This window comes from Oncorhynchus clarkii, unplaced genomic scaffold (assembly GCF_045791955.1).
Source record: "Oncorhynchus clarkii lewisi isolate Uvic-CL-2024 unplaced genomic scaffold, UVic_Ocla_1.0 unplaced_contig_464_pilon_pilon, whole genome shotgun sequence".
Lineage (NCBI taxonomy): Eukaryota > Metazoa > Chordata > Actinopteri > Salmoniformes > Salmonidae > Oncorhynchus > Oncorhynchus clarkii.
Window position 1 is genome coordinate 161,530 of NW_027257926.1, and position 8,870 is coordinate 170,399.

The 8,870-nt window shown below is 47.6% G+C and overlaps 1 long non-coding RNA gene across 1 annotated transcript; it reads left to right on the top strand.

Moving 5' to 3' along the window:
* The first annotated feature begins 1,069 nt into the window (after nt 1–1,069).
* On the top strand, nt 1,070–8,502 carry LOC139393670 (uncharacterized). Its single transcript, XR_011629788.1, has 4 exons — nt 1,070–1,182; nt 1,343–1,413; nt 7,399–7,491; nt 7,608–8,502. It is a non-coding gene; the product is annotated as an uncharacterized lncRNA (long non-coding RNA).
* The last annotated feature ends 368 nt before the right edge of the window (nt 8,503–8,870 follow it).

The following is an 8,870-nucleotide window of genomic DNA, read 5'->3' on the forward strand; positions in this document are numbered from 1 at the left end:
AGAGATGCTATATACAGTAGAGAGGCTCTATACAGTAGAGATGCTATATACAGTAGAGAGGCTATATACAGTAGAGAGGCTATATACAGTAGAGAGGCTATATACAGTATAGAGGCTATATACAGTAGAGAGGCTCTATACAGTAGAGATGCTATATACAGTAGAGAGGCTATATACAGTAGAGAGGCTATATACAGTAGAGAGGCTCTATACAGTAGAGATGTTATATACAGTAGAGATGCTATATACAGTAGAGAGGCTATATACAGTAGAGAGGCTATATACAGTAGAGATGCTATACAGTAGTGAGACCATATACAGTAGAGAGGCTATATACAGTAGAGAGGCTATATACAGTAGAGAGGTTATATACAGTAGAGAGGCTATATACAGTAGAGAGGCTATATACAGTAGAGGGGCTATATACAGTAGAGAGGCTATAGAGAGGCTATATACAGTAGTGAGGCTATAGAGAGGCTATATACAGTAGAGAGGCTATTACAGTAGTGAGTCTATAGAGAGGCTATATACACTAGAGGTTATATACAGTAGTGAGGCTATATACAGTAGAGGGGCTATATACAGTAGAGGCTATATACAGTAGAGAGGCTATATACAGTAGAAAGGCTCTATACAGTAGAGGGGCTATATACAGTAGTGAGGCTATAGAGAGGCTATATACAGTAGTGAGGCTATAGAGAGGCTATATACAGTAGTGAGTCTATATACAGTAGAGGGGCTATATACAGTAGAGGGGCTCTATACAGTAGAAAGGCTATATACAGTAGAGGGGCTATATACAGTAGTGAGGCTATAGAGAGTCTATATACAGTAGAGAGGCTATATACAGTAGGTGTGTAATGTTTACTGTTAATGTCTGTTTATTTAACTTGCTTTGGGAATGTAAACATGTGTCCCACGCCAATAAAGCCCTTTAGATTTTAATGTCTGCAGCATTGTCGGCTGTCTGTTCAACGGAGTGTTTCTGGCGCCACCTGCTGGCTGTTTGGGAGAAGACACGCTGGGATCCGACATTGCCGCTTGTGTAACTGTCATTGGATGCGATTTTGAATGATTAAGCCTGACTGGGTACATACGCTGTCAATCAAATGAAACCGGAAGAAAGGTTCCATATGAAAACAATGTGTACGGATAGCGGTGTGTCCTTACCGAGCCGTTCCGGTGAGTATATTGTGGTTTGAGTCCGTGTTGATTGTATTCTAACTGTTGTCTGGTTTGAAACGTCTGTTGGTTATTTGCATGTGTTGTAGCAGGCTTGTGAACGCGACATGAACCTAACCTTCAGCCAATAGTGTTATCTTGTTGTGAACCGTTTCCTCAGCCATGCCAACTTCCCCGGTAAAGACGCGGATCCCGCTCACGAGCTTCGGTCATCTGATCACCGAGGTGAAGGTCGGTAAACCGAGTGAACCCCCCCCCCCCCTAGACTGTCCTCTTTACTCCGGCACACTAAGTCTGGAACGAACAGCTTCTACATCCAAGCCATAAAACGGCTAAATATACTGAACAAAAAATATAAACGCAACAATTTCAATATCCTGGCGTGGCCGGTTGTAACGACATTGGAGGCGCTTTATTGTAAAAAAACTTATGAACATCAAATTCTCTGGCAACAGCTCCGGTGGACATTCCTGTAGTCATCGTGCCAATTGCTCGCTCCTTCAACTTGAGACATCTGGTTGTGTGTGTGTAACAGTATAACTTTAGACCGTCCCCTCACCCATACCCGGGCGCGAACCCTTGCAGAGCAAAGGGGAACCACTACTTCAAGGTCTCAGAGCAAGTGACGTCACCGATTGAAACGCTATTTAGCGCGCACCACCGCAACTAAGCTAGCCGTTACACATCCGTTACATGTGGCAAAACTGCACATTTTCAGAGTGGCCTTTTGTTGTCCCCAGCACCAGATGCACCTGGGTAATGATCGTGCTGTTTAATCAGCTTGTTGATTTGCCACAGCTGTCGGATGGATTATGTTTCGTGCATCTGGAAAATGTCACAGACGTTCTTATTTCGGCTCATGAAACACGAGACCAGCACTTTACACGCTGGTGTTTAGATTTTAGTTCAGTGTATTTAACCAATACCACACCTCTACCCAATACCACACCTCTACCCAATACCACACCTCTACCCAGTACCACACCTCTACCCAATACACACCCTTAACCAATACCACACCTCTACCCAACACCACACCTCTACCCAATACCACACCTCTACCCAATACCACACCTCTACCCAACACCACACCTCTACCCAATACCACACCCTTACCCAATACCACACCTCTACCCAATACCACACCTCTACCCAATACCACACCTCTACCCAATACCACACCTCTACCCAATACCACACCCTTAACCAATACCACACCTCTACCCAATACCACACCTCTACCCAATACCACACCCTTAACCAATACCACACCTCTACCCAATACCACACCCTTAACCAATACCACACCTCTGTCATTGACCCTTAACCAATACCACACCTCTGTCATCCACCCTTAACCAATACCACACCCTTAACCAATACCACACCTCTACCCAATACCACACCTCTACCCAATACCACACCCTTAACCAATACCACACCCTTAACCAATACCACACCTCTACCCAATACCACACCTCTACCCAATACCACACCTCTACCCAATACCACACCCTTAACCAATACCACACCCTTAACCAATACCACACCTCTACCCAATACCACACCTCTACCCAATACCACACCTCTACCCAATACCACACCCTTAACCAATACCACACCTCTACCCAATACCACACCTCTACCCAATACCACACCTCTACCCAATACCACACCTCTACCCAATACCACACCTCTACCCAATACCACACCCTTAACCAATACCACACCCTTAACTAATACCACACCTCTACCCAATACCACACCTCTACCCAATACCACACCTCTACCCAACACCACACCTCTACCACACCCTTAACCAATACCACACCTCTACCCAATACCACACCCTTAACCAATACCACACCTCTACCCAATACCACACCCTTAACCTAAACCACACCTCTACCCAATACCACACCTCTACCCAATACCACACCTCTACCCAATACCACACCTCTACCCAATACCACACCTCTACCCAATACCACACCTCTACCCAATACCACACCCTTAACCAATACCACACCTCTACCCAGTACCACACCTCTACCCAGTACCACACCTCTACCCAATACCACACCTCTACCCAATATCACACCCTTAACCAATACCACACCTCTACCCAATACCACACCTCTACCCAATACCACACCCTTAACCAATACCACACCCTTAACCAATACCACACCCTTAACCAATATCACACCCTTAACCAATACCACACCTCTACCCAATACCACACCTCTACCCAATACCACACCCTTAACCAATACCACACCTCTACCCAATACCACACCTCTACCCAATACCACACCTCTACTCAGTACCACACCTCTACCCAGTACCACACCTCTACCCAGTACCACACCTCTACCCAATACCACACCCTTAACCAATACCACATCTCTACCCAATACCACACCTCTACCCAATACCACACCCTTAACCAATACCACACCTCTACCCAATACCACACCTCTACCCAATACCACACCTCTACCCAATACCACACCCTTAACCAATACCACACCTCTACCCAGTACCACACCTCTACCCAATACCACACCTCTACCCAATACCACACCCTTAACCAATACCACACCTCTACCCAGTACCACACCTCTACCCAATACCACACCTCTACCCAGTACCACACTTCTACCAATACCACACCTCTACCCAATACCACACCTCTACCCAATACCACACCCTTAACCAATACCACACCTCTACCCAATACCACACCCTTAACCAATACCACACCTCTACCCAATACCACACCTCTACCCAATACCACACCTCTACCCAATACCACACCTCTACTCAATACCACACCCTTAACCAATACCACACCTCTACCCAGTACCACACCTCTACCCAGTACCACACCTCTACCCAATACCACACCTCTACCCAATATCACACCCTTAACCAATACCACACCTCTACCCAATACCACACCTCTACCCAATACCACACCCTTAACCAATACCACACCCTTAACCAATACCACACCCTTAACCAATATCACACCCTTAACCAATACCACACCTCTACCCAATACCACACCTCTACCCAATACCACACCCTTAACCAATACCACACCTCTACCCAATACCACACCTCTACCCAATACCACACCTCTACTCAGTACCACACATCTACCCAGTACCACACCTCTACCCAGTACCACACCTCTACCCAGTACCACACCCTTAACCAATACCACATCTCTACCCAATACCACACCTCTACCCAATACCACACCCTTAACCAATACCACACCTCTACCCAATACCACACCTCTACCCAATACCACACCCTTAACCAATACCACACCTCTACCCAGTACCACACCTCTACCCAATACCACACCCTTAACCAATACCACACCTCTACCCAGTACCACACCTCTACCCAATACCACACCTCTACCCAATACCACACCCTTAACCAATACCACACCTCTACCCAGTACCACACCTCTACCCAATACCACACCTCTACCCAGTACCACACTTCTACCAATACCACACCCTTAACCAATACCACACCTCTACCCAATACCACACCTCTACCCAATACCACACCCTTAACCAATACCACACCTCTACCCAATACCACACCTCTACCCAATACCACACCGTTAACCAATACCACACCTCTACCCAATACCACACCTCTACCCAATACCACACCTCTACCCAATACCACACCTCTACCCAATACCACACCTCTACCCAATACCACACCTCAGTACCACACCTCTACCCAGTACCACACCTCTACCCAATACCACACCCTTAACCAATACCACACCCTTAACCAATACCACACCCTTAACTAATACCACACTTCTACCCAGTACCACAACTCTACCCAGTACCACACCTCTACCCAATACCACACCCTTAACCAATACCACACCCTTAACCAATACCACACCCTTAACCAATACCACACATCTACCCAGTACCACACCTCTACCCAATACCACACCTCTACCCAATACCACACCCTTAACCAATACCACACCTCTACCCAATACCACACCTCTACCCAATACCACACCTCTACCCAATACCACACCCTTAACCAATACCACACCTCTACCCAATACCACACCCTTAACCAATACCACACCTCTGTCATTGACCCTTAACCAATACCACACCTCTGTCATCCACCCTTAACCAATACCACACCTCTACCCAATACCACACATCTAACCAATACCACACCCTTAACCAATACCACACCTCTACCCAATACCACACCTCTACCCAATACCACACCTCTACCCAATACCACACCTCTACCCAATACCACACCCTTAACCAATACCACACCTCTACCCAATACCACACCTCTACCCAATACCACACCTCTACCCAATACCACACCTCTACCCAATACCACACCCTTAACCAATACCACACCTCTACCCAATACCACACCTCTACCCAATACCACACCTCTACCCAATACCACACCTCTACCCAATACCACACCCTTAACCAATACCCCACCTCTACCCAATACCACACCTCTACCCAATACCACACCCTTAACCAATACCACACCTCTACCCAATACCACACCCTTAACCAATACCACACCTCTACCCAATACCACACCCTTAACCAATACCACACCTCTACCCAATACCACACCTCTACCCAATACCACACCTCTACCCAATACCACACCTCTACCCAATACCACACCTCTACCCAATACCACACCCTTAACCAATACCACACCTCTACCCAATACCACACCTCTACCCAATACCACACCCTTAACCAATACCACACCTCTACCCAGTACCACACCTCTACCCAATACCACACCTCTACCCAATACCACACCCTTAACCAATACCACACCCTTAACCAATACCACACCTCTGTCATCCACCCCTAACCAATACCACACCTCTACCCAATACCACACCCTTAACCAATACCACACCTCTACCCAATACCACACCCTTAACCAATACCACACCTCTACCCAATACCACACCCTTAACCAATACCACACCTCTACCCAATACCACACCTCTACCCAATACTACACCTCTACCCAATACCACACCCTTAACCAATACCACACCTCTGTCATCGACCCTTAACCAATACCACACCTCTACCCAATACCACACCTCTACCCAATACCACACCCTTAACCAATACCCCACCTCTACCCAATACCACACCTCTACCCAATACCACACCCTTAACCAATACCACACCTCTACCCAATACCACACCCTTAACCAATACCACACCTCTACCCAATACCACACCCTAACCAATAACCAATACCACACCTCTACCCAATACCACACCTCTACCCAATACCACACCTCTACCCAGTACCACACCTCTACCCAATACCACACCTCTACCCAGTACCACACCTCTACCCAATACCACACCCTTAACCAATACCACACCTCTACCCAATACCACACCTCTACCCAATACCACACCCTTAACCAATACCACACCTCTACCCAGTACCACACCTCTACCCAATACCACACCTCTACCCAATACCACACCTCTACCCAATACCACACCCTTAACCAATACCACACCTCTGTCATCCACCCCTAACCAATACCACACCTCTACCCAATACCACACCCTTAACCAATACCACACCTCTACCCAATACCACACCCTTAACCAATACCACACCTCTACCCAATACCACACCCTTAACCAATACCACACCTCTACCCAATACCACACCTCTACCCAATACTACACCTCTACCCAATACCACACCCTTAACCAATACCACACCTCTGTCATCGACCCTTAACCAATACCACACCTCTACCCAATACCACACCTCTACCCAATACCACACCCTTAACCAATACCACACCTCTGTCATCGACCCCTAACCAATACCACACCTCTGTCATCGACCCCTAACCAATACCACACCTCTGTCATCGACCCCTAACCAATACCACACCTCTGTCATTGACCCTTAACCAATACCACACCCCTAACCAATACCACACCTCTGTCATCGACCCCTAACCAATACCACACCTCTACCATCGACCCTTAACCAATACCACACCTCTGTCATCGACCCTTAACCAATACCACACCTCTGTCATCGACCCCTAACCAATACCACACCTCTGTTATCGACCCAACTTTCACCCTCTCTCTGTGTGTGTAACAGAGACAGTTGTTTGGTATGGAGGCTCCAGCCACTGTTAACCTGACTGGATGGAGGAGACATTTCAACAGCTACACACTACAGGGGAGACGCAACGTAAGATACACAGACACACACACACACACACACACTAGCTGCTGCTGCCGCCAAAGCTCTAGAGGAGTATTATACTGCTGACATACCTCTCTCTCTCTCTCTCTCTCTCTCTCTAGTTTGTCCTGGCTACCTATGGTGTCCTAGCGTTGTCGGCAGCAGCCTATATGATACGCCATCGGAGTAAAGAGGACCCAAGAGTAGCCAGCCCCACTGCCTGACTGAAAAGACCCTCTCTCAATATCAATGTCCCAACGCTTTATTGGCCTGATATTCACATTGATTTCCAATACTACTGAATCAGAGATTCATAACAGCAGCTTTCCCTCTCTCTCTCCCTCTCTCTCCCTCTCTTCCCCTCTCTTCCCCTCTCTCTCTCTCTCTCTCTTTCCTCTCTCTCTCTCTCTTCCCCTCTCTCTTCCCCTCTCTCTTCCCCTCTCTCTTCCCTCTCTCTCTCTCTCTCTCTCCCTCTTTCTCTCCCTTTCTCTTCCCCTCTCTCCCTCTCTTCCCCTCTCTTTCCCTCTCCCTCTCTCTCTCTTCTGCTCCCTCTCTCTCTATCCCACCCCTCCCTCTCTCTCTCTCTCCCTCTCTCTCTATCCCACCCCTCCCCTCCCTCTCTCTCTCTCTCTCTCTCTCTCTTCTGCTCCCTCTCTCTCTATCCCACCCCTCCCCTACCTCTCTCTCTCTCTCCCTTTCTCTCTTCTGCTCCCTCTCTCTATCCCTCCCCTCCCTCTCTCTCCATCTCTTCCTCTCTCTTCCTCTCTTCCCCTCTCTTTCTTCCCTCTCTCTTCCCTCTCTCTCCCTCTCTCTCTCTCTCTTCCTCTCTCTCTCTTCCTCTCTCTCTTCCTCTCTCTTCCCCTCCCCTCCCTCTCTCTCTCTTCTGCTCCCTCTCTCTCTATCCCTCCCTCTCTCTCTATCCCTCCCTCCCTCTCTCTCTTCTGCTCCCTCTCTCTCTATCCCTCTCTCTCTCTCTCTCTGTATGTAAATTTTAATAAATAGAGTTTAATCCAGTCACGATGTCTCTGTGTCGTCTTGGTTTAATCTTTAACCCAGAATAGAACCGAGCAGAATCCATCCTGGTATTCAGACTAACCAGTAACCATGACAACATACTGGCGGGAGCTCCAGGCTGCAGTGTGTATGTCTGGCCACAGGGTGGCGCTGAGGAGAGAGAGAATGTACTACATTATAAACTGGGTGGTTCGAGTGCTGATTGGCTGAAAGCCGTAGTATATCAGACAGTATACCACAGGTATGACAAAACATTTTATTTTTTTACTGCTCTAATTACGTTGGTAACCAGTTTATCATAGCAACAAGGCACCTCAGGGGTTTGTGGTATATGACCAATATACCACGGCTAAGGGCTGTGACCAGGCACT